Below are 27,564 nucleotides of genomic sequence, written 5' to 3' on the forward strand. Positions count from 1 at the left end.
AAAGCGTGGCCTAATGGCAAGGTGTAAAATTAAACATTTCATATCTGACCCATTTCTGAATATGTAACCCTACGTGGTGTGGAAATAATCATTTTCCCAAGGTTTACTTATTTAATTAACTTAATTAATGAATTTATTTTATATGTCTGTTTATAATTTAAATAAAAGCTGCTGGCCAGGCACAGTGGCTCAAGCCTGTAATCCTAGCACTTTGGGAGGCCAAGGTGGGCGGATTACCTGAGGTCAGGAGTTCAAGACTAGCCTGGCCAACATGGTGAAATCCCGTCTCTACCAAAAATACAAGAAGTTACCCGGGTGCAGTGGTGCATACCTGTAATCCCAGCTACTTGGGAGGCTGAGGCAGAAGAATTGCTTGAACCCGGGAGGCAGATGTTGCAATGAGCTGAGATCATGCCACTGCACTCCAGCCTGGGCAACAGAGCAAGATCTTGTCTCAAAAAAATAAAAAAAGTGCTAAACTATGTTTACAGTGTCAATAAAGTGTTTAATGTATATTCTTTTCTTCTGTTCAGAATATATCAAGATAATAATTCAAATCAGTCTAACTTTCTGGTTAAAAATCCTGAATTTATAGCCACAAAGCATGACTTCAAAACTGGGCTCCAATTGTCCTATGTGATTATTTCTGTGTATCCATTTCTAAAATGAGGACTATATAACAATACAAATGTTAATGGATGTTGAGAGGTTTAATTAAAATCATATACATCAAGGCACATAGACTAATATCTGGTACATTGTAAGCTTTCAATAAATATTAACCTTTTTGTTGGTTTTTCTTCCCTTCAACACCCAAGTCAGAGAAGAAAACATAGTTTGACTTTGAGTTCTGAGTTTCTCTTGCCCAAAATAAAGATGTTCTTGTTTTATGGCACTGAGGTCTGGAGTTTTACCTTCAAAAACATCAAATCAGTTCTTTTTCCAGTGAGTCCTTCTATCCTCTTATAAAAGACATGGATAAAGAAAGAAATTTGGATGCTATCAGAGAGTTGAGAGAATGATCTGCCTAAGCATGATGCTACAAAGGGGGGAAATATCTGATAAAGGTTCAGATGTATTTTATTTTTAGGTGACTAGCCTGGCAGAAACACCAGCCTCTCCACAGACAGGAACTGCCCTGGAGTTAGCAGGACCTGAGAGAGGAATAAGTATGTGAGTTTCCTTCAGTGACTAGATAATAACTATCCCAGCCATAAGAGGCTGAGTGTGAAATTCCCTGTCCAGACAGGCAGGAACCTATTGTTCTTAGTGGTAGATCAGTTGGCTTTGACATGGATTACACAGTTCTCTTCACGGAACATCCTTATCAGCTACCACACTGAATTGATGGCCAGAAGCCTCTATTGGACCACATAAACTACAGAACCAAGGGAAACTGAAAATAATATTTCAGTCAGTATTAAACTACTGAATATTGACTATGTGCCAGGTTCTGTAAGAAAAGCTTTGCAAGATTATTTAATCTGTCTCTCATAAAAGTGATATATTCCTTCACATGGCTCCTATGACATCATATTGTCCTGCTTTCAATCCTCATATTATCAACTGTAGTTCCTCATTTTCCTTTGCTGATTTCTCCTAATTTTATAGGACTTATTTTATATTGGATTGTTCCGAAGGTTGGTCCTTGAACTTCACTTATTTAGTCATCCCATTCAATAGTGTAGCTATAAATACTGTCTATCTGCTGAAGACGGTCATATCTCTAGGCTAGCCCTTTCCTCTGGGTTTCAGATGTTTGTCCAATTGCCTACATGGATCCACATTAGATGAATAATAATAAGCCTCCCCAATTTAAAAGGTTAAAAACCCCAAATCTAGATCTCCTTTCTATCTTGACATACCTCAAAAAATAAAAGAAATTCAAACAATAATCTATTGTTTTCACTGCTTCATCATCTCAGTAAATACCTGCAACTCCATCCTCCTACTTTCTCGGGGCTCATAGCTACACTTTGAGGGCTCACTCTTACACTCCAATGCAACCCATCAGCAGATCCCACCAGATTTACCTAAAATATCTGCTGTATCTGGCTGTGTCTGAATTTCTTCTCTACCACCATCTTCCTCATGGATTATGGTAGTAACCGTTTTACTAAAGTGTTGCTTCTTCCCTTGTATCCTCACAATAGTCAATTTTTAATTCAGCAGACAAAAGTACTTGTTTATCCAGGCCAATCTTTTATCTCTTTGGGGTAAAGTCTATTGCTTTCTCCCCCAGCTCCCCACCCTCCCCATGCCATACACACTAAAATAAAATGGAATAAAAATAGTAAATGAAGAAGAAAGTAATAAATTAGTCAGGGTAAAATATTTTTGAAACATTCCATGTTAGTCAAAATCCAAAATTTTATATTTCATTGAGTTAGTCATAATGGAAGCCCAGGAGTAGAAAATAAGAAGCAAACAAATTTCTAAGAATACACTCAATAAAATGGATAGTAGATGCTTGATATTTTTCCCTTGTATTCTGTTCTTTGCTAGATAGGAACCACAAATAATGATACTCAGCTAACATTTTGAAGAAACAGAGAATTATATCTGGAGACTGTATCTTAACCCTAAAAAGCTTACACTGAACTTTTTCTGTTGTTTTTCTCTTGGTCAATAAATTTCACTTGTTATGTTGTTGTAGATATGATCACGTTCTTTTGGTTTGTTTATTGATATGTGGTTGCTGTTTTAATTTTTTTCTTGAGAAACATTTTATAATCTTGTGTTTCATAAAAGCCAGAAGAAATGCGTTCTGAAACAAGAAAGCTTCATGTAAACAATTTTAAGTCCAGATTAATATTGAATCTTTTATTATATCAGATCTACTCTAATATTTAATATCCTTTATGTAAGATGAGAGCATTGTGTTGTTTTATTTATATTTATTATTTTTATGTTAATTCCTTTCAATCCCAGAGGTAGCTTGAAATGTTTCTTCAGTTTTATTTGACCACTCAAATACCTCAGTCTTTTAAGGATTGTGAATGTCAACAATTTGCCTACTTCATTCTTATGTGAGGTTATGCCCATATTGGGAAACTTTGAAGACTTAGGATTTAAAAGAAAATTCTTATTTGATTCTTTTCTTCATTTTTATCTTTTCACACAATCCTTTATTGGTGTTCCAGAGTCTGGGGTGGTATAATAATTACGAAGTATTTATAGTTTTTCAGCCAAGGAAGCAAAAGGAAATGGTGTAATCTGCATCAAAGTTCTGCAATCTATCCATTACATGAGTTAGCACTTGTGTAGACAATATCATCTTTATTTGTCAATGTCCAAAGGTGAGAAATAATCCATAAAAATTGGAAATATCAACGGAAGCATTTACCCTTCAAGTATTAGGATTTGATTATGTGTGTATATGTGCCCTAAACATATTTCTATTAGCAATATTTAAATGTTTTCTACATATAAATCTAACCAGCCATCTCAAAATAACTGCTTACAATGTGTCAGAAACCATATTAAAATTTTGCATGTCTTGTCTCATTTAAACCTAATAGTAACTTTACTGGTAAATAGAAAATGCATATGACTTCAATTATATTACTATTTCTGCCATCATTCCAACCAGATTTCTCTGTACTTTACTTAATTGAAAGATGCATCTTTTTTATCTAGAGATAGTAAAAACTGTATCATCTTGAAAATGGGAGCATAGTGTTATTCAGTATTTTCCATAAGATAAGAGATATAAATTGCTTCTTTTTAGTGAAAAAACATTTTATGTGTTTATTTTTGATAAATCAAGTCATATCCGAGTCCCTTCTTCAAAGCCTGAGAAAAGTATGACAGCAGTTATCTTTCTGGGGCTTATTTTGAGCTTAACGGGAGAGATTCTGGAGCCAGCTACCTGGATTCAGCCTCAGCTGTACTATCTCTTCTCAGACAATGCACTCAAGTACAAAATGAGAATAATACTACTACTTACAGTAATCACTCATTAATTCAACAAATATTTATCGAGCATCTACACTGCGTCAGGCACTGAGGCTGCAGCAGTAAACCACACAGACAAAAATCCTGCCCTTATACAACTTACATGGTAGTGGAGGAAAATGAAATTAAAAATTAATTAGAATATTTTGTTTTCAGGTCTTTATACGTGTTGCTCAACTACAAAATATTTCACGAAGGACATATACGGAGAGCAGGGTGAGGATTTACACTTACATAGAAGTGATCATGACAGACTTATTGAAAATGTAAATTTTGGCCAATGCTTGTAAAAGGTGAAAGAATAAGTCATGTGGGGAAGAACATTCCAGGAAGAGGGCAGAACAAGTGATAAAGGCCGTGAGGTGGAAACAGGCCTAGTGAGTTTCAAGAACAGCAAGGAGGTTGTCAGGTCTGGAGGCAAGCAGCATGTGGAAGACGAGCTCCTCAGTTTACTTTGACCACTTTAATACCTCAGGTTAAACGAATAAATGATGTGTATTTTGGATAGCTGGCAAGTAATGCACTTTAGCCACTGGTTTGCTAATATATGGTTAATAACATGGTTAAGATTAAAGCAAGTCTTTCCTTTAATTTTCATTTAATTTAATATAATTTTACTTTTGCCTGAAGAACAAATGATTCCTTTAAAAATCAAAGCAATTACTCTTTCCAGTCCACTCAACCAGATTACTTGCAGAATCTGACTTAGAGTCCCTGATTTTTCAGAAGCACCTATAGGGAAACAAAAGTATTTATCCAAGGAAGCAATGTTCTTAGACACTGGCGAATGGCAAATTTGAAAAAGAAATCAAATTTTATCTAAACTAATCTTCTGTTCCTGTTAAAGATGAATACAGCCATCAAATACCATCTGGCAGAGTGCACTTTATGTGCAAGGAATGATTCTACACATTTCACAGGACATTAAGACAAAGTAACTGCCCTTAGGGATTCTAAAATAGATAAAAATCAATGGATTTGGATGATTTTCTTACTTAGGCAAACAAGTTCTGATTTATGTTATTAAACTACTTGAGAGCAACAAATAAAGCTTTCAATTCAGTACAGCAGTGTTTCAAAAAATGTATACATTCATTCCTGGTATTACATTTTTTGGCCTTTAACAAAATGTTATAATATTTAAATAAAAATTAATGAATGTATTTTATTCATGTCAAGTAGTGTTATTTTGTCATTCATAATGATAATATAAAATGTTATTTTGAAGTAAGTGTAAGTAAAAGGTCAGTTCATTAAATATTCCAAACAATACAAAATGAATAATATTACATAGAATATACATATAACATATATGAAACTTGGAAATGTAGCTAAATCTACAATGACAAAAATATAAATATGCTCGAAAATAAAAGGATGTTGGCAAACTGCACACAGGAGAGCCATAAAACAGCTCTTTTTCTTACAATACTGGTATGGATTAATGATCTTTTGCCCAGGAGGCAAAATAAAATGCCTTATGCTAAGAAGGCAGAGCAGAATCACTGCTGGTAGTGTTGAAAATAAATGGCATTTGAAAGTGAGCATTAATTTATTTGTCATATCCAGAGAAGTGTCTGTAAATTAAGAAGTCCTTAATAGGAAAAATATCTAGACTTCCGTTAGATTTAGGGAGACTCTATGAAGGCTTAGTCTCAAAAAATTTTTGTTGTACAAAATGGGTAATCTTGGAACACAAAGAGAGTTAATCAATTCTAAAATAAGCCTGCAACTCTAATTTTGTCCAGGGCTCAAGGAACAATCAACAAAATAAACTTAGAACTAATGTAAATATTCAAAATGACACATCCAAATAATGGTTACCATTATGTATTAAGCACTTTTAATATCCCATCTCATTTAATCCTCAAAACAATCTTCTCTGGAGAGCACTACAATCCCTATTTTATAGATAATAAAATCTTAAGCTTAAAAATTAAATAATTTGCCAAAGTTTACAAACTATAGAATCATAATTCATATTCTACACCTTCTGAAACTCATTTTCTATCACTAGCAAAGTCCCCTATGTCCTAAACTTATCTCAATGTTCCCTTCACCTGCTTGCTTGAACCAACACCAAGCTCTTCTAAAGAACCGTAATTTCCCGATATCCCTTTTGATTGATGAGCCTCACAGTAGCCTTCTTGTTTCTCAGTGCCACTGCCAGATTATTCTTCTCGAAATGCATCAGCTTTAATTCTTATACAATAAGCATTATACTGCATTAACTGCTACTCTTCATTGTTAAAGTCATATTCCACACTATTTATCATCCTTTCTGTTTTTTGCTCATTGTCAATCTCTCTCTTTGTCTGTCATTGCTGTCATTGTCAACTTAATTCAATATCAAGGTTTCAAATAATATGTAAAATGCTAATGACTTCAAAATTGTATTTCAGTTCTGGGGCTGAGAGAGTCAATCAAGATCATGGCACTAGCAGATCCCATGCACCTTTCGTGGCCTGCAGACAGCTGTCTTCTCATTCTATACTTACATAGTAGAAACAGAGAGCTCTGGTTTCTTCATTCCCCATAAGGGCACTGAATGCCATTCATGAGGACTCCACTCTCATAGCCTAAGTATCTCCAACTACCAAATGTCCTACTTCTAAATACCATCATGTTGGGGATTTTGGCTTCAATATATGAATTTTGGGGGAACACAAACATTCAGTCCATAGCAGATGTCAAAAAGTCTATTCAAATACAGTATGGCCGATATTGAATTATTCTTCCTCTAACAGTCTTTTAATTTTGGCTAATGAAAAATCAATGTTTCCAGTTGCTCAAGCTGTATCTTAATACCTATTCTTAACTTCTACCTCCCCTTCCATATCCAGTTCATTAACAAATCATGTAGTTTTTAACCACCAAAATATAACCAGATTTAAATCACTTCTCATCATTTCTGGAAAGATCATTCCAGGCCTAGGATGTGCTGATAGAGCATATCAACAACTCTCCATAATTTTTCCCAGGCTTCCTCCACAGACCATTTTCAGTGCAGCATACAGAATTATCCTTTGTTAAATTTGGTTGATTATGTCACTGCTATGCTCAAATTTTTAACTGTACCTAATTTCATGCAGAGTAATTATATCTATCCCTCTCCTATTACTGAATGATTTCATCTCTACTACTGTCTCTTTCTTTTACTTTACTCTGTAAAGAGGAGTATTTTTCTTCTTCCTCAAACATACCAGGCAGGTCTAAACTTCAGGGTCTTACCTTTGCACCTGAAATACTTTTCCTCAGATACAACTGCATGGCTCATCCTCTCACCTTATTCAACTCTTTGCTGTAAGGTCACTTTCTCTGTGAAATAATCACTATCAAATTGTATTTTCCCATGCACTTCCTCTCTAGCTTTCCTTCTTTCATTTTCCCCGTAACATCTTCCAAAATTCCACATAATTCACATATATTTTGTTAATTTTCTTCTCTATTAGAATGGAACCTTCATAAAAGCAGAAATTTTGTCTTCTTCGTTTACTATGATATACTAGCATTTTTAGTTGTGACACAATAAGAAGTTAATATTTACTTGTAATTTGGTCCTTGCAAAGTTATAAGCCTGAATGATTACATTATAATGAGAAAAATTAATGAAAGAATTTTGGAAAAATGAAAAAGGAAGGTATTAAGTGGATACAAGTCTCTCCCTGCTCCTGTTTTCATTGGGAGGCAGGAAAATGCACACCTCAGGAGGGGAGGGCATGGGACATTCTGGCTTCTCCCTGATTTATAAGACTGCAAGGATAAACTAAGTCCAGGAAACTCAATCAGAGCTCTGTTCTGTGTATGCACATTCTTCCTCAGTATCATAAAGGGCCTTCCTTTGTACCTCCTATGACTGGGAGCAGAACTTTAATGTACTGAAGGAAGTATAGCATTTCAATTGTATCTGGTACTTGAAGCAACTGAATTTACAGTAAAACAAAACAAAACAAAACAAACAAAAAAAGAAACCCCACATGCTTTTTACCTATTGTATATACTCTGTGTGTCTCTATTAATTGCTTCCAAACTTGACAGAGAAAATAAAGTTGTGTGTGTGTGTGTGTGTGTGTGTGTGTGTGTGTGTGTCCTATTCTACATTCTCAGAATACTTGTCCTAGGTTAAACACATTCCAAAAGACTGTTAGGGAACAGTTTGTTCTGGGCACACTGATATAAATATTTTAGTTATCTTTATTTATAATTATTAAAAGATTTGCTTATCACCTTCATGAATATTAGACATGAATATTCATTGCTAACATGAATAGCGCAAGATAAAGGAGATTATATGAATAAACTATATGGAAACCAGGAAGCCTTTTGTCATCTGGAATGATGCTGAAAAGATGATTCCACAAGTATGTATTTAACCCAATTATTCATAGTTTTTATTGCCCAATACTAACTGTAACATTACTCTGAGAGCTGTCTCTAGAATAGGGTTTGGTTTGCCTAAATTGAACTTAAATAAAAATGTTGTCAGGCCTCTGAAAGGACAAATCTTACTTGCTAATAAATATACCTGTGCATAGTAGTATTTGGCATGAGACAAACTTTTCCAACCTTTCTATGAAGGTTTTGACAGAGAATCCTAGCCCTCTTTTACTACTACTTATTGGTGGCTATTGATACTTAGAATCTAATTATTGTGGAAAGACAATTGGCTTTGGTCAGTTTACAGCCCTCAACATTTAATGACAAACCAAATAGAAAAAAATCAGAATCAACATTTCTATCATTATAAAAATTTCTTCATGATACAGCTCTTGTCCAGATTTATATAAATAGAAGTTTATTTGTTCTTTGTTTTAGAACTATGAAAAACTGGACACCTATGAAGCAATTTACTTAAACTCTTAGAATTTAGTTCAAGGTTTTCTCAAAGCTTTCCTCAGAGCCTACTCACTTTTCTAACTAGTTAGATTTCTCAGCCTTCACTATATGAAAACCAGGTATGTAAAATGATAAAGTTATCCGGACACAGGCAAACAGTGAATGAAATCAGTACATAGTGAATGGCTTGACAGCTGTGAGAGAAGTAGACAGAAAGCGCACCTTAAAAACAATAGACACAGGCTGGGCGCAGTGGCTCACGCCTGTAATCTCAGCACTTCGGGAGGCCAAGGCAGGCAGATCGCGAGGTCAGGAGATCGAGACCATCCTGGCTAACATGGTGAAACCCCATCTCTACTAAAAATACAAAAAATTAGCTGGGCATGGTGGCGGGCACCTGTAGTTCCAGCTACTCGGGAGGCTGAGGCAGGAGAATGGCATGAACCCAGGAGGAGGAGCTTGCAGTGAGCCGAGATCACACCACTGCACTCCAGCCTTGGTGACAGAGCGAGACTCCGTCTCAAAAAAAAAAAAAAAAAAATATATATATATATGTGTGTGTGTGTGTGTGTATATATATATATATATATATATAAAATGAAAAACAAACAAAAAAATAGACACGACAAGCATAGTTATCAGAGATGAATTGTCCATTAAGCCCCACACATCACAGCACTACTTATAGATAAAAATATGTAATCCAATTTAGGAACTATTAATCACACAATATTCTGAATTAAATAGACAAAAACAAAGCATTTATTTGGTGCCCATTATAAACAATATATGTACTGCTAGAAATGAGAAATAATGTAAAACTATTCAATATAGCCCCTACCTTGAGAAAATATTAATCTTTGTGAAATAAACATCGAGAAATAGTGTTCACTATACTCTGGTTAACTGTGCATTCGTAAAAATAATCCAGGTCTAGTATCTACAAGATTAAGAACTTAGTCTTAATTCTCTCACTTTTAGCCACCTAGAGTCTAGGGAACTAGCATGTATCCCTAGACCTCTATTCTAAATCATAAAATGAAATAAAAAATACTTCAAGCATCTACTTTATGTAGTAGATATAGAATCAGATGAGTTAATAGATATTTAATACACTTCAGAATTCCATTCAAATAGAAGGTATTGCTCAATGGTCGGGCACGGTGGCTCATGCCTGTAATCCCAGCACTTTGAGAGCCCAAGGCGGGCAGATCACGAGGTCAGGAGTCTGAGACCAACCTGACCAACATGGTGAAACCTGTCTCTACTAAAAACACAAAAATTTGCCGGGCGTGATGGTGTGCACTTGTAATCCCAGCTACTCAGGAGGCTGAGGCAGGAGAATCGCTTAAACCCAGGAGGCAGAGGTTGCAGTAAGCCAAGATCACATCATTGCACTCCAGCCTGAGCGACAGAGCAAGACTCTGTCTCAAAAAAAAAAAAAAAAGTATTGCTCAATGAATTAATTTAATAGTTAAAATCTTAGGCTTTGGAGTGAAAAGAAATAGGAATGAAATGAGACTCTTTCACTTATAAGCCACATCCTCTTTGAGCAAGATTTAAGGTATTTATATCTCAGTGACATCATTCTGATTCTCAGATAAAACGGCACAAGGATGTCATGATGATAGAATGAAAGAATTCATAGCTAGAATTCAGCATAGTGCTTAGCATGCATTTACTAAACTCTTACTACTGATGTTAATATTTAGAAAGAAGAATGCACAATAGAATTCAGGCAAAAAAATCTATTTGTAAAGCAGTGTTTCTTAAAGAGACTACACACTCTGTTATCAATAAAACTCTCACTTCTGGAATACTCAGCAACATATAGTAAGTGATATGATACCATATTAGCAGAGATAGTACATCAAATTCCCGGCAACCACTTAAGGTTGGGGGGGATTTTTTTTTCCTATTCTTAGACACAAAAATTTTCATCTGCAAGGTTACATGTATACTTTAGCACTGCTTGTTCTCCGTGTCCACTTTATATACTGATAAACAGAAAGAAAGATCTCCAGTTAAGGTCTGAAAATGTGTCTAAGATAGGTAGATATTGGTTGATATGGTTTGTCTGTGTCCCCACCCAAATCTCATCTTGAATTCCCACGTGTTGTGGGAGAGACCTGGTAGGAGACAATTGAATCCTGGGGGCAGGTCGTTCCCATGGCTATTTTTGTGATAGCAAATAAGTCTCATGAGATCTGATGGTTTGAAAAATGGTAGTTTTCCTGCCCAAGTTCTCTCCACTTGCCTGCCGCCATGTGAGACATGCCTTTCACCTTCCACCATGATTGTGAGGCCTCCCCAGCTACATGAACTGTAAGTACAATCAAACCTCTTTCTTTTTTAAATTGCCCAGTCTCTGGTATATCTTTATCAGCAGCTTGAAAATGGACTAATACATTGGTCAACTATATTGGCAGTGGATGGTGGGCAGGGGAACATAAATAAATGTTTATAAACCTGGCCATCAACACTTTGAGCTAACAAAATGACAAATGAGTGAAATACACAATTCACAACTAATACTTAGCATGTATTATTTTAAGCAAATTAATAGATCAAACACTAACATAACCCCTTAGTATATTTTCAGTTGATACATATATCAAAAAGTAAAAATAAGCAGGATTGGAGCACATAGCAGAGACACTTCTCCAGTGGCAAAGTGAGGAGCTACATTGACCATTTCCCAGTAAAACAATCACAACTGCTAAAAAAGAAACCTTAAAAATTAAAGTCTCAGCCAGGCACAGTGGCTTATGCCTGTTATCCCAGAATTTTGGGAGACTGAGACCAGACGATTACTTGTGGATAGAAGTTTAAAAACAGCCTGGGCAACATGGTGAAACCCATCTATACCAAGAAAAAAAAAAAAAAGATATGAAAATTAGCTGTGTGTGGTGTTGTGCAACCGTAGCCTCAGCTACTTGGGAGGCTGAGGTGGGAGGATCACTTGAGCCCTGGAGGTCGAGGCTGCAGTGAGCCATGACCACACCACTACACTCCAGCCTGGGCAACAGAGTGAGACCTTGTCTCAAAATAATATTAATAATCATAACAGTAATATAAATAAAGTTTTAAAATAGTCTCTAAATACTGTTCTAAAGACATATGGCAAGTGGAAAAATATTTATTCAATAAAACCTATTAAATTTCACTAAGAATTGTGAAAACTGTTTTTAGTGAGTTCACTAAGAACAGCCTGTCTTTCTCCCTTTCCAAAAACCTATCCAGCACAGCATAATGAAGGCATAGTCAAGAACATGGGACTTCTTCCTCACAGCTTCAGTCTGAAACTAGGGTATCTGCCCATGAAAGGCAGGCCACACGATTTCTTATCATCCCCAGCAATGTGCTGCAGTGGCTGAGAAGTCTGATGTTTCTGGTGGGCCTTATGGACAGGAATGGAGAAAAAGGCATTTGCCAAGTCAATGGATGCATATCAGGTACCAGGAGATGTGTTAATTTGCTCAAGCAATGAAACCACATCTGGTACAGAAGCTGCAACTGGAGTCACCACTTGATTAAGCTTACAATAGTCCACTGTCATTCTCCAAGATCCATCTGTCTTATGCTCAGGCCAAATAGGAGAGTTGAACAGGGATGTGGTGATTACCACCCCTGTAGCTTTCAAGTCCTTGATAGTGGCACTAATCTCTGCAAACCATCCAGGGATATGATACTGTTTTTGATTTACTATTTTTCTAGGTAGAAGAAGCTCTAATGGCTTCCATTTGGCCTTTCCTACCATAATAGCCCTCCAGTCAGGGAGCCAATGTGGGGGTTCTGCCAGGTTCTAAGTATGCCTATGCCAATTATGCATTCCAGCACTGGGGAAATGACCACAGCATGAGTCCAAGGACCCACTGGATAACCACTGTAAGTTGGATTCGAGCTCAAACTCCATTAATTATCTGACCTCTGTAAGCCCCTATTTTAACTAGAGGATCACAGTTTTGAGTCCCCAAGAATCAACGTCAGCTCAGAACCAGCGTCCAGCAGTCCCCAAAATGACTGATCATTTCCCTTTCCCCAATGCATAGTGACCTTGGTAAAAGGCCTGAGGCCTTCTTGGAGAAGGATGGAAGAAAGATTAACAGCATAAATTGGTGGGTAGTGTAATGGGATTCTTCCACAAGGGGACCTGGCCTCCCCTTCATTCGAGGAGTTCTGGGTCTGTAAACTGGCTCAACTCTGGAAATTGACTGAGGGGTCATGATTCTCTGTTTTTCTAATTCAAATTAGTCTTTTGTCCATTCTACGCAGAAGTATTCTGCTTAAATTAAGTAGGAATGCAGTAGGCTTCCTATTAACTTCACTTCTAGGAACACCCTGATTAATCAGCCAATGTCAGAGCCCTACATGAGTCAGTCTACTCTGATGCTGCTTTGCCTCTGCTGTCCATTACGGTAACTATGCCCACCTTGCCTTTGCTGGTTGAGTGCCACCACTTGGCCCGTGCCACCTTGGGATCCAATTATTCCTATTGTATTTAAATTTTGTAGCTGAGTGACTGTGGTTCACACTGTTTGATCTGACATACAGAGAAGAGCAATTATAGGGCTCTTCAAAGATGCAGGTGCTGCCCTCATAAATCTCTTTTGCAAAGCATTGGTCAAGGGTATATCTTCGGGACCCTCCCAGCAGGGATGAGTAGGTCTAAAGTGACTAGTCCACTCCACCATCTCAAACTCCCTAAGCCTTTAGATCCCTTTCTCTACATTAAACCAAGAGAGATCCGGCATTTCCAGCAAGCTCAGAGTTGGCTCTCTTTTAATCCATATTTTAGCTAACCAGACAAATAAATTATTATAACCTTTTTTAACTCCTGAAGCTGCAACATTAAATGCAGAATCCCTACTTGGTGGGCCCAGATCAATAAATTCAGCCTGATTGAACTCTATGTTTCTTTCACCATTATTGCATACCCATAATATCCATTCCCATGGCTGTTCTCCAGATTTCTGCTTATATAAATTAAAACAAAACAAAACAAAAAAAAACTCGAGCAGTTCTTTTCGAGTGTAGCACACTTCCTCATGGGTCACACTCTGAACTTACCTCTAGAGGCCCACAAGGACTTTAGTCTAGTTACAGATTTAGAAGCAAACAGGGGTGTTGGGGCTGGCTTCTGAGGAGAATCAACATTATTTTGCCTGGCAACTGCCTCAGGGGAGGCCTTCACTGTTGCTTCAGGCAGTGCAAGGTTTTTCTCCTCAAACAAAGGTGGAAAGGCTGATGGCAGCATGGATCAGAGAGGGGAGGTTTCCACTACTAGGAATGGAGAAGCCATTTCTTCTGACAAAAAAGTTTCATCAGAGTTTACAAGCTCAGTGTCCCCAGCCTCATCAGGGTCCTCCCACACATCCCCATTCCAACTTGCAGGGTCCCATTCTTTTCCAGTCAATGCCCTCACTTTAACAGTGGACACCTGGTGAGGCTGTGAATGCACCTTTTGTTGCAGGTCAGCCACTAGCATAATAAGAGCTTGTGTCTGATTTTCCACAATTTCAGCTCTTTCTCTACAGGAGCTAAGACTCTCACTCAGGAAAATCTTAGCAGATTTGAGGCTCAGTATCTGCTTCTGAAGCCCGGAGTTAGAATCCCTGAGTTCAGCCAGGCACGGTAGCTCACTCCTGTAATCCCAACACTTTCGGAGGCCAAGGCAGGCAGATCAGGAGGTCAGGAGATCGAGACCATCCTGGCTGACACGGTGAAACCCCGTCTCTACTAAAAATACAAGAAATTAGCTGGGCATGGTGGCGGGCACCTGTAGTCCCAGCTACTCGGGAGGCTGAGGCAGGAGAATGGCATGAACCCAGGAGGTGGAGCTTGCAGTGAGCCAAGATCGTGCCACTGCACTCCAGCCTGGGCGAGACAGTGAGACTCCGTCTCAAAAAAAAAAAAAAAGAATACCTGAGTTCATCCTTTTCTTTCATCACTTTGTCCAGTAAACTTAGGAGCAACCAACCAACTTCATAGTCAAAGGTATTATGTATAGAGTCACTAAACTCTTTGCCTCTCACAAGCGGTGAATCAGGAGTGTCAAATGCATTTATTTTGCATAACTGTCTAAATAGTTCAGAGCAAGGACTATCATTGTTCACCATACTATCAGAAGTAAAGTACTTAGCATTTTTTGATCTAATCATATTAAGCAGCCAACTCCAGAAACCCCCAAACCAATGAAAGAACTCCATCCTTAATATTCGGTCCCTCTAGAACCACTCCTGGCACCAAAATCTGTATTAGTCAGAGTTCTCTAGAGGGACAGAACTAATAGGAGATATAGATATAGATAAAGACATATAGATGGATATATATATATATATATATACACAAAACTATTTAGGAGTTTATTAAGTAGTATTAACTCACACAATCATGAGGTTTCACAATAGGCTGTCAGCAAGCTGAGGAGCAAAGAATTCAGTCTGAGTCCCAAAGCTGAAGAACTTAGAGTCCAATGTTCAAGGGCAGGAAGCATCCAGCACAGGAGAAAGATGTAGGCTGTAAGGCTAAGCCAGTCTAGTCTTTTCACATTTTTCTGCCTGCTTTATTTTCTGATTAGATGGTGCCCACCCAGATTAAGGGTGGGTCTGTCTTTCCTAGCCCACTAACTCAAATGTTAATCACCTTTGGAAACACCCTCACAGACACACCCAGGATCAATACTTTGCATCTTTCAATCCAATTAAGTTACACTCAGTATTAACCATCACAGTATCATATAACACAGCAATTCCATTCTTAGGTTTCTGCTCAAGAGGAATGAACACTTATGTTCACACACAAAAATATATATATAAATATTAGTAGCAGTATTATTCATAATAGTCAAAAATTAGAGACAATCCCCATGACCATCAGCTGATGAATGTATACAGTGTAGTATATGCAGACAATTGCAAATTATTGAGAAATAAAAAATAATGAAATATCAGTATATGCTACACTATGGGGCATTAAAATGTTAAACTAAGCAAAAGTAACCAGACACAATAGATCACATATTGCATGATTACATCTAAACAATATGTCCAGAGTAGACAAATTTAAAGAAACAGAAAGCAGACTGGTAGTTGCCTAGGAATGGTGATTCTGGAGTAAATGAGGAGTAATTGCTAATGAGTATAGGCTTCTTTCATGGTGCGATACAAATGTTCTAAAATTAATTGTGGTGATTGTTGAACAACTACATGAATATATACTAAAAACTATTAAATTGTGTACTTTAAATTGGTAGATTTTAGGGTAAATGAATTATATCTTAATATAGCTGCTAATAACAAGCAAGAATTACACCACAGAGATGATGGAGTTAGCGCAGCTTCCTTGCTGTCCACACTCAGTAGCAATCTATTTGTTTTCCTGGAGCTAATGAGCTTCTTGTGGCTTACAGACAGGGACCAGAGAGAAACACAGAAAGTGTCAGTTCATGGGATGCCTTAACACACAAGTATCTTCCTAAGGGAAATGTTAACATAGGTGGATCCTATAGGAGTGAGTCTGGTCTTTATAAAGCCCAAAATCAAGAAACAGCTAAATAGAATGGATATGGAAAGCATTCCTCCTGTTACTGAAGCCACAAAAGTATAAGGAGCATAAAAAATAGACTTGCTTCAAGTGATATACGATTAGACAATTAGGTTCATGCAATATGAAGTGTGGATCCATACACATAAGAAAATTTCACACACAAAAAAGAGAGTTGATAGTACAACTAGTTAGGAAAAAGCAAAGTCCTTCATATATGATGCTGCTTGGTCTTTAATCACACAGAAGAAATTGAAATCGATTTCAAATTTCATTATATACACGAAAATACATGTTATATAGCTTGAAGGCTTAAGTGTAAAAAATAAACAATTAAAACATTGGAAGATTATTTTGTCAAATACACATATAATCCAGGTCAAGAGATCAGTTTATTCAAGAAATCTTGAATCTGGTGATATGAAGATATATTTGACTCTATGAACCTGGATACCTTGCCTATCTTCCTTCCTTCTTCCCTCTTTCTCATCTATCTCATCTGTCTATCTCCTAGAAACAGTAACCAAATGTTTATATATGGGTTAATTTTCACTTATTAATATTTTATTAATAGAATAGTATTAATATAATTTTCTATTTTGTTATGTTCTGTTCTCTTATATGCTACTTGATTTCATTAACAAGATATCATATTAACACCAAAAATTGATTTTGTGATCCAAAGTATGGCTTGAAAATCTGCTGTAGAGACTTTGAATGTTTGCATCTCTTTAGTGTCATAAATATATGCATGCTTCCTGACTTCTTCCTTCCTGATTTTCTTCTTGAATAATTAATTTCAAAAACCATTACAAGGCTTAGCATGATAACCTTTTGCTCCTATTGCAGATATGGGCTGTAGTCTGGTAGAGAGAATCAGAACTCCAGACGGGGAGGAACATGCAGTAGCGTTTGTGGCAGCAACGTGCACAGCAGGAAGTATTAGAGCCTTAGTCAAACGAGAAAGGCATCTGAGAGGGTGAGAGGCAAATGTGGCCATGTTTGGAAGATGAAATGTTTTGGGGAGCCAAATGGAGTGGCAGTGAAGGGCCAGCAAGAATTGTTAAGATTCTAATGAGGGTGAGTAGGGCATGCCCATGAGGTGGGGGACAGCAGCAGTCTAATTTGGGGTGTCCTAGACTGAGTGATGTCAGGCTATCTGGGCTGGGTGGGGTGTTGTGGCAGTGATCAATGCAAAGAATCAGAGCCTGAGTGGGGTTTCAGAAAGTAAACGGTGTCAAAACCTTGGGAAAGGGTTGCCACAGCAGCCTGGCATGGGGTAATCAAACCCAAGAGAGGAAAAGGAGGTCATTCAAGATGTCTGGAATGGGAGGTCAGAACCCAAAGCAGGTAAGCAGAATGTTTAGGACTGGGTCAGAATGGGAATGATGACTTGGTGTGATTTCAAAGCCTAAGGATGGTTACAAGGGCATTTGCAAAGACTCTCATATGTGTTGAGTTGGGGAATAATGAGGGTAATTATGGTGTCTCCATGAGAAGGGTGTCAGTAGGACAACAGTCCACAGTGGGATGTCAAAGCAAGAGTGGAGAGAGTGGAGCAAAATGGTCCCCCAGTAATCATCCCCTGAAACAAACAACTTTCATAAGAAGAAAATATCAGGTGAGCACTCACAGTACCTCGTTGTAAATATATATCACTGAAAGAGTCACTGATGAGGATAGGAAAGAAAGTCTTGAATTGCTGATGCCACCCCTCCCCCATCCCCTGGCGGAAGACACATGGCAAGAAGAGAGGATCTGTGCACTTAAGAAAGGGAGAGTGCAGCAATTGTGAGGCTTTGCATTGAACTCAGTGCTGTTCTGTCACAGCAGAAAGCAAAACCAGAATGAATTCAGCTGATGCCTGCTCACAGAAGGAGTATATAAACCAATCCTATCCAGAGGAGAATAACCCAAACCAGCAGTTGAAACTTAAGTTCCAGCCAGCCTTCCCACCACAGGCTAAAGGACTCCGGAGTTCTAGGTAAACTTGAAATGCACTCTAGGCCACAAAGACTGCAACTCCTAAGCAAGTACTAGTGCTGAGCTGGGCTTAGATCCACTGGAGTAGGATGGCATGTGACCTACGGTGACAATGGCTGGAGCAGCTAAGGGAGTGCTTGTGCAACCCCGCCCTCAACCCCAGGCAGCACAACTCACAGGTCTGGGGATACTCTTTACTTCTGCTGAGGAGAGAAGAGGGAATAGTAAAGGGAACATTGCCATTTCAAGTTCTACCTCATGGCTGACATTTCTAGACACACCCTGGGCAAAAAGAGAAACCTCTGTCTTGAAGAGAAGAACCCAGTCCTGGTAGGACCCATCAACAGATGCAAAAAAAAAAAAAAAAAAAAAAAAAAAACCTTGGTCCCTGAATAACCAGCAGTGATACACAGGTGGTACACTGTGGTGGGATTTATGAGACTGCTGGCTTCAGATGAGACTCAGTCCAGCTGTAGTGGCTATGGGAGAGACTCCTTCTGCTTGAGAAGACTCTTGCATGCTGTTCATATAAATGGACATCAGTACAACTACTATTGGCAACAGTATTTGAAATTCCTCAAAAACTATGAATAGAACTATCATATGATCCAGAAAGCTCACTTCTAGGTATAAACACAAAAGGATGAAAATCAGAATATGGCAGAGATATCTGCACTCCATGTTTATTGCAGCACTATTCACAATGGCCAATATTTGGAAGGAAAATAAGCTCAATAAATGGTCCTGGGAAAACTGGATATCCATACACAGAACAATAAAACTAGACACTTGTCTCCTAGTATATAAAAGAAAATCAAAGGTATCAAACTCTGAATCTGTCATGGTAAATTGTGGTATGCATCCACAATGGAGTATTATTCAGCCATAAAAAATGACATCCTGTCATTTCCAAAAACATGATTGATCTGGACGTCATCAAATTAAGGAAAATAAGAAAATTAAGGGAAATAAGCCAGGAACAGAAAGACAAACTTTACATGATCTCACTTATTCATGTGAGCTGAAAAATAAAACTATTGAATTCATGAAGATAGAGAGTAGAGGGGTAGTTCCCAAAGGCAGGGAAGGGTAATGCAGGTTTATGGGGGAAGTGGGGATAGTTAATGGGTACAAAACATAGTTAAAAAGAATGAATAAGACCTAGTATTTGTTATAACAACAAAGTGACTACAGTAAAAAGCAATTTAATTGTATGTGTTAAATAACAAAAATAGTACAATCAGTTTTTTTGTAACATAAAGAATAGATGCTTGAGGTGGTGGATACACCATTTATCCTGATGTGATTATTATGCACTGCATTCCTGTATCAAAATATCTCAATATCACCCCAAAATATACATACCCACTAAAATTAAAAATGAAAGAAAATTTAAAAATAAAAGTACAAGTGGAATGAAGAAGGCAATAGTTTGGGGTATGGTATTAGTGGCATGTAGTGTGAAGTGTTGGACTTTGAACTTGGTAATAAGTTTGTCTGCATGGTTGTTGGTGGGGTGAGGGCTGCATCTGTGCTGCACCAGTGGCAGCCAGGCGTATGGTGTCAAAGCATGAGTGGAGTGAGGAGACCATTTGTATGGGGTCATAGGCAGGAGATTCGTTTAACCCAGTGACATTTACTTAGTACATAAATACAATGAAGGTAAGAAGCAGGTTTCCTATCAGAGAATAGAGACAAAAGTGTGGAAAGATAAAAAAAACTAGAGTAAATGGTATGGGATCAGATTGGAATTGAAGTTTTAGTGTGAACTCATAGGTATATATATATAAGTAAACAAAGGAAAAATAAGTATAAAAAGGTCTTTTTAGCCTGATATTTGGGGCATTACACTGTGAATTTTTCATCTTTACTCATGAAGGCAGCTTCTGATTCCAAATCACTCAGCACACAGTGGTTAAATTAGGACAACTGTAGCAGCAATCAAGTTTTGCTGTGCTTTCTAACCATTTATTTATCAAAATCCGAATGAACTACCTTTATTTTGGAGGAGGCAGGTAAGGAATGGCTCAGTCCACTTCTATTGCTAGATAATTGTGTCTTTGTGTCTGAAATTTACGTTTTTTAACCTGGAGCTTTCTTTACAAAAAGATTTGTTCTTTTGTGTGGGTAAAGCAAGTGTATGACTGGGAAAATCAGAGACAAAGATGACATTTTTTCCCTTATTTTCTTTTAAAAACTGGTTTTGGATTTAATGAATCTATGTTTGTTTAAAAAGTATTTGAAACCATGAGACATATAATTGAATTTTTCAGTTTTCTTAATAACTCGTCCAATATAAATATTCTTTACTTTTCAATTTAAAATACATTGTTTTCTTAGCTACGAATCAACTAATTCTTGGTAGTTAAGTATAGAAACACTATAGGGACTTTGCAGGATCAGTTGAGTCTCCCATTGTTCTCACTAGACAACTGATACTTACTAGCAGTTTATTGAGTATACTTCACTAACATGGTTTTTGTTCCTTTCTATTTATCAAAATCTCAGAAAAATTATAGCCTTTATATACTTACGCTTTAATCAACAATAGCTGGCAGCATGTGAAGCAATAAATAGCTTCAAGACATGCAATAAACTCTGAGGTTTATTTACAAAACAACACAGTGAGAATCATTTATTGCCAAGTTACTATAGGTAATAGTGATTACTGCTATTAAAATACCAGAAGCTATTAAATAGTTACCCAAGCAAATAGTCTACATTCAAACCCAGAAATCAAATTAGCCTTTTTTCATTTAACTTTAGAAAAACAGAATAGTTGAACTCTGTTCAATTAGAAAGGAAAAAAAAAATAACCAAGAAACAACAAAAATTCTCCAATTCAAACAGGTTTAGAAATTGAAAACTTTTCTTTGGGTCATACAATGGGATTTTGGCATGAAGCAAATGGAAGTTCTCACTTTCTACTATAGTCATAAACTTTTGCTGACAGGTCATTTATAAGAAGGAATGAATAAAAGTAGGTCTCTACCATTTCCGTAAAGATAGACTAAAAGAGAACATGCAGTATCAGTTGATTATCACTTAGAAAACTGGAAAGAGTGTTTCATGGCTTTAAAAGAGACATGATAGAAATCTAAAAACACAGCAGATAATAGGGAATAAAGGTCTATACGAAGTGTCTCTTCCCCAGAACTCCAAAATACTCCTTTATTACGACATATAATTCCCTAGTGATTGCCTATAAAATTCCATTAAAGATAAAGATCTTGGCCAGGCGTGGTGGCTCACGCCTGTAATCTCAGCAGTTTGGGAGGCCAGGGCGGGTAGATCACTTGAGGTCAGCAGTTCAAGACCAGTCTGCCCAACATGGTGAAACCTGGTCTGTACCAAAAATACAAAAAAAAAAAAAAAAAAAAAAAATTAGCCGAGCGTGGTGGTGGGCGCCTGTAATCCCAGCTACTCGGGAGGCTGAAGTAGGAGAATCACTTGAACCTGGGAGGTGGAGGTTGCAGTGAGCTGAGATCATGGCCACTGCACTCCACTGAGTGCTAGAGTGAGACTCTGTCTCAAAAATAAACAAATAAAATAAAGATCTTCTATTCTACCTCATTCCTCTGGCGACCATATTCCTCTAAGTCAGGGTTTCTCAGTTTGGTACTAATGACATTTTGAACTGGAAAATTCTTTGTTGGAGAGGGGATTTCCTGTGCATTTAGGGTGTTTAGTAGCATCTCTGACCTCTACCCCTTAGTTGTCAGTATGATCTAGTCCCCAGTTGTGACAAACAAAAATGTCTGCAGATATTGCCAGTCGTCTCCAGGTGGGGGGTAGGGGCAAAATTGTATCTGACAGAGATCCACTGCTTTTATCAATCTCAAAATGCATTATCTGTCATAGTGTCCAATTAAAACAACACACAGTTTTTGAAATTGAGACTATCTCATAAAATCTCAGACATATGCTTCCTGCAGTCAGAGTTATTGTAACCAACCACTTGTTACTCATCTCAAAACACATTCAGTGATTTCTACAGTCCTCCCCTGCTCTGATGATTTGGTTTTCAGGCAGGTGAAGACATACATACTATTTAGTTTGTAATGCATCATTTCACTTGTCTCTCAAAACGTTCCCAATAGAGGTCACACATTTTTACATATAAGAAAAAAATTCAGAGTGAAAATCCACACAATTTTAAATAATAATATATTTAAAGCTAATCTAAACTCACAATAATCTTGGGGATATGAAACCTGGGGTAACGGTTCATTACAGTTCAAGAAGTCTCATGTATGTTTGAAACTTCAAAGGAGAGCACCATTGCTGATTAGGTATGTAGACTGAAGTTTTCTTCAGTCTCAAGAAAAGTTTGGTATTTCAAATTTGAGAATGATTTAAGCTTCCTGGGAAATGAAATAAACTGCAAAACTTTTCTAGCACTCTAAATCCTGATATCACAGAGATTACGTCTGATATTAGCATATTTTGTGGTGCCTAAAGCAGTTTTAGGGGCTGACAATTGCCAGGGAGAAAGATAATTTCCGGGAAGTTTGGTCCTAGGAACTGGATATGTGTAGGGATTTCTCCAAATTCAAATTCAAATATGTATAACAATAACAATAGGCATTTGTATAATAGTGTACATATAAAACAAATTGATAGGTGATGGGATATATTTTATTATATTTGTTGTATAGAGGCAGATACTATATTACTGAAGATGTTTTGTTTACTCCAGATAAACAATAACTAATTCAGCACGTTTAAGCATTCATCTTGACTCTCCCCACTTTCCAATTCTACATCATTCTCTGAGGCAGCAAAACACGTACACTCAGTGGCCTCACTACAGCAGTCTCTCCATCTTAGAACAGTGTGAATGTGCTCTGGGCAATATCTGTAGTGTGAAGAAATGTGGCTTGAGTTTGTTAATTTGTACTGTGATCTCATATGCACACTTTCTCAAAGGGAGAGTCCCAGAGTCCCCATAACAGTCTTTTAAATAAATCTTGTTCTTTATACTCTGTTCTGCACTTCTCTACCTGTCCTTCTCCCAACACACACACACACACACACACACACACACACATCTTAATTTAGAAAGAATAGCAATCATTATTCGTAAAGACATACAATTGTTGTGACAGCAACAATTATCTGGAGAAAAGGCTAAAACATATCTTCTTAAAAGGTATTCCTTTACTATTAAATATATTTGTATTAGTTTTTTTATGCTGCTAATAAAGACCCCAAACTGTGTAATTTATGAAGAAAAAAAGGTTTAATGGACTCATAGTTCCCCATGGCTATGGAGGCCTCACAATCATGGTGGAAGGCAGAGGAGGAGAAAGGCATGTTTTACACAGTGGCAGGCAAAAGAGAGAGCATGTGCAGGGGAATTTCCCTCTCTAAAACCATCAGATCTTATGAGATTTATTCACTGTCATGAGAATGGCATGGGAAAATCTCGCCCACATGATTCCATTACCTGCCACCTGGTCCCTCCCACAACAAGTGGGGATTATTACAATTCAAGGTGAGATTTGGGTGGGGACGCAAAACCAAACCATATCAATATTCTATCTGCTTTTTAAATATTTTTTATTTTTTGAATTTCTATAGTGTATTTATTATACTTCATCACTTGAGTTTCTTTTTATTTTAGAAAACCCTGAATCCACCATTTCCTAGATGTCATCTTAAGGCTACATAACACTAAGTCCTCATTACAGAGTTCATAAAAAACAAGATGGTTATCATCACTGCCTTCATTACAGAGGCTGCTTGAAAATGAAGTCTACACAGAGCTAACCAATAAGAAGACAAGAGAAAGCAACACACCAAGGCATCATTTGAAACCTCGGTTGCAGCCTTTCTTAAAATCGGATCCACATGACAGTCAACAAATTTTTACTGATTACATAGTATATTCCAGGCACTGTTGTAGTTACTAGGGATATATTAGCAAATAAAACAAACTCTCGGTGATTGTGGACCTAATATAATACTTGGTATGATCATATAACACAAAATAAGCACAAGTGCATATAGGATGACAGCAAAGAGGATAAAGTTAACAGAAAGCACAGCATGTTGGAATATTATTATTTTTCATACAGTGGGTAGGTAACACCACTTCACTGCAAGGAAATGTAAGCATAAATCTGCAGGAAGGGAAAAACTAAGTCATGAGAATATCTGAACAAGGAGCCTTTCAGGTAGTGGAAATAGCAAGTGAACGGTTCCAGAGGTAGGAGAATGGTTCCAGAGGTAGGAATCACTCAGTGTTCCAGGAGGTCAGTAAGGCTAAAATGGAATCAGTGAAAGGATGAGAAGTAGGAGATGAGGTCAGGTAGGTATCAGTACAACATTTGTTTTTATCTTAGGTAATCTGAGAAGCCATGTTAGGAATTTAACAAAAGTGTGAAGTCATTTTAGGTAATTTTTTTAAAAAGTATTATTCTGTTGCCTGCAACTCACCACAAAGGGGCAGGGCAGTGGGCTGGAGCAGTAGGGAAGCTATTGCAATAATCTAAGTGGGAGGTAGGTGATGGTGGCTACGATTAGGGTGAAAGCAGTGGGAATGGTGAGAAATTGTAGAATCATGTAAGTATCTTTAGACCAACCAAATTTATTGATTCATTGGTGACAAGGGGGCCTGTGGATAAAGAGAAGAAAGGTGAGGGTTCACTTAAAGGGTTTTGTCCCAAGAATTTGGAAAGATAAACTTGCTATTTACTGGGTAGGGAAAATGCAGAAGGACCACCTGTTTTCATTAAGATAATGGAAAGTAAGTGTCAAGCATTGAGCATGGAAAATATTAATTTTGAGATGCTCTGATAAAAAACACCATGATATGCTTCACACATCCTCCTTCAAGGAATGAAAGGATTATTCCCTTATACATTAGAAATGTTGCACACTGAGAGGCTTCAGCTATCAGACCTATTCAGAGAATGACTCATCTGAAGAAAGCCCAAGGTCAAGCAGCTTTCTGAGGCAACCTGTGTCTAATGAATATTGATGCAGACATATAAACGTCCTATCTCCTTGTCACAGCCTTACAACCCTGAAGGACCATGTCACATCCATAATTTTCCCTGCAGGCAGCTGAAAACTTTACTTGGACTGCATTGAAGTTTAACTTCTCCATACATGTAATACTGCTTTCTTCCCCTCCCTTCAATAAGAGTTGATATGCCAAACACTCCCTAATAAAGATCCTGTAATTGAATCTTAATGTCAAAGTCTGCTCCCCAGAAAACCCAACCTAGGAAAGATGTTTCTTTAGTAACCAAAGGGAAATACTGATCTTACAGATTGACATGGATCTATAGTTTTGAGACAGAGAGCTAAACTAGACATTTGAATTAGAAGTTATGAGCATATACCACTTAAACTCATTAGATCAGTTGAAATAATCTTTGGAGTGAATGGAAATAGGAAAAGAAGAGGTTAAAGTTGAAAGAAGGGTGCTTCAACTTTTAAAAGTCAGGGAAGTTAAGGGGAAGAAGTATCAAAGAAAACAAAATAGAGCAGCCTGGGAGTATAAAGAAGAAAATAAAGAAGAAACTATCAATTCTGTCACATCTTGATGATGGGTTGAGTAGGATGAGAAATTAAGTTGTCAATGGAATGGGCACTGAAAATGCAAAAAAAAAAAAAAGCCATTTGAGTGGATTAATGTTACTGAAATCTCGGTTACAACGGAGTCAACAGATAATCCTGGAAAGGAGAATAACCACAACTTTCTTCAGGCCAGTATAAACAATATATTTGAGAAGTTTCCACAGTGAAGGGAAGCACAGAAATGGATAAATTGCTAGAAGGTTTACAGGGCCAAAAGAAATTTTGTTGTTGTTGCTTTGTGTTCAATTGCAAGATACAATGGCAGTTTTGCATGCTGATGGAAATGATCAGGTAGAGCAACAGATGCTTATGATGTAAGAAGCACATTGGGAAATTATGAAGCAACATCCTTCAGAGTAGACATACATGGAACCAGTAGAATTCAATCAGATCAGAGTCAGAATAAAGAGCCCACCATGAGAAGGTGTGTGTTTTAGATTTGCATTGGGCCTTGCCAATTACATTTCCAGTCCTAAGTGCTAGTGAGGTCCAATAACCAGTGTCATTCTGCAAAGTGATTATGGATCATGATGAGACATTAAATATTAAGTTGTGTTTAGAAAATTTTAAAGTGATTTGACAGTAATTTTATATATGTTGAATCTAACAGTTAAAATGGCTTTCATTTTACATCTTTTGTATTTCATTTTTCTAGTGATTCATTTAAATACACCCTTCATAACAGAGACTTCAAGAAGCACTGATCTAGCATGCAAGCGAAAGAAATGGTTTATACAGAAATGAGGAGTGCTTATTTTTAATTACTCAAGTACAAGTATCACAGGATCGTTGGTGTTGCTTTGCCAGCTGGAAACTTCTGTGGCCAATGGCATCTTCTATCTGAGGATTGCCTGTGCCTGCTGGGCTTGTTCCACCTACACAGCCTGACAAGCTGTGCTCAGTTTGTGCTACTGGCCCAGATCCCATATCTGCCAAGTATGAACCAAATGCAGAGTGGCAAAGGGGTGTGTAGGTGAGTTAATGTGCGGTCCAGTCACTGAGCACAGCCAGGCACACTGGCTGCTACAGGAGGGCAGGCAGCTCCAGGTGCCAGTACAGGAGGCAGCTCCATGTAAGCCTGTGGCTGGACCAGATGCAGGCACCTGCATCTGGATGAGGGGAATATGGTGGCTTGTGGAAGCTTGGAGATGCCAGGAACTGCAGAACCCCAAGGAGGGTGTCACAGCCCTGGTTTGGGGAGCCCTTAGTTCTGGGTTCCCTAAAGGGCCACAGCTCTTCCCTCCTTCTTGTTGTCTGCACTGTGGCATGGGGAAGGGGGTGCATGTTTCAGTCCTCTTTGTGTTACAGCTCTTCTTTTAGTCCTGCCCAACCAGCAGGTCCTGAGATTTTTTTCCCACGTCTAGGAAAAATGAGGTACATAGACAACTGGAGGGTGAGCAAGGCAGAGAGGAGTTTCGCTAAGTGGCAGAACGGTTCTCAGGAGACCCAAAGTGTGTAGCTCCTTTCCTCAGGCAGGTAGTCCCAGGTCCAGCTGTCAGTGGAGAGGAGACCCACAGTGGGTGGCTCCCTTCTGCAGGAAGGTCATCTCATTGTCTGTGCAGCCCTCAGTGGAGAGGAGACCCAGAGTGGGTAGCTCCTATCTGCAGGCAAGTTGTCATGTCATCTGCTGGAGTCTGGCTGTGCCTGGAGGTT

General features: G+C 37.9%; 1 protein-coding gene across 2 annotated transcripts in view; it reads right to left on the reverse strand.

The window, feature by feature from the left end:
- Nucleotides 1-27,564, reverse strand: part of PCDH15 (protocadherin related 15) — a 1,777,335-nt gene that overhangs the window by 292,828 nt on the left and 1,456,943 nt on the right. The gene's annotated exons all lie outside the window — the stretch shown is intronic.

This window comes from Hylobates moloch, unplaced genomic scaffold, assembly GCF_009828535.3.
Source record: "Hylobates moloch isolate HMO894 unplaced genomic scaffold, HMol_V3 SCAFFOLD_3, whole genome shotgun sequence".
Classification (NCBI taxonomy): Eukaryota; Metazoa; Chordata; class Mammalia; order Primates; family Hylobatidae; genus Hylobates; species Hylobates moloch.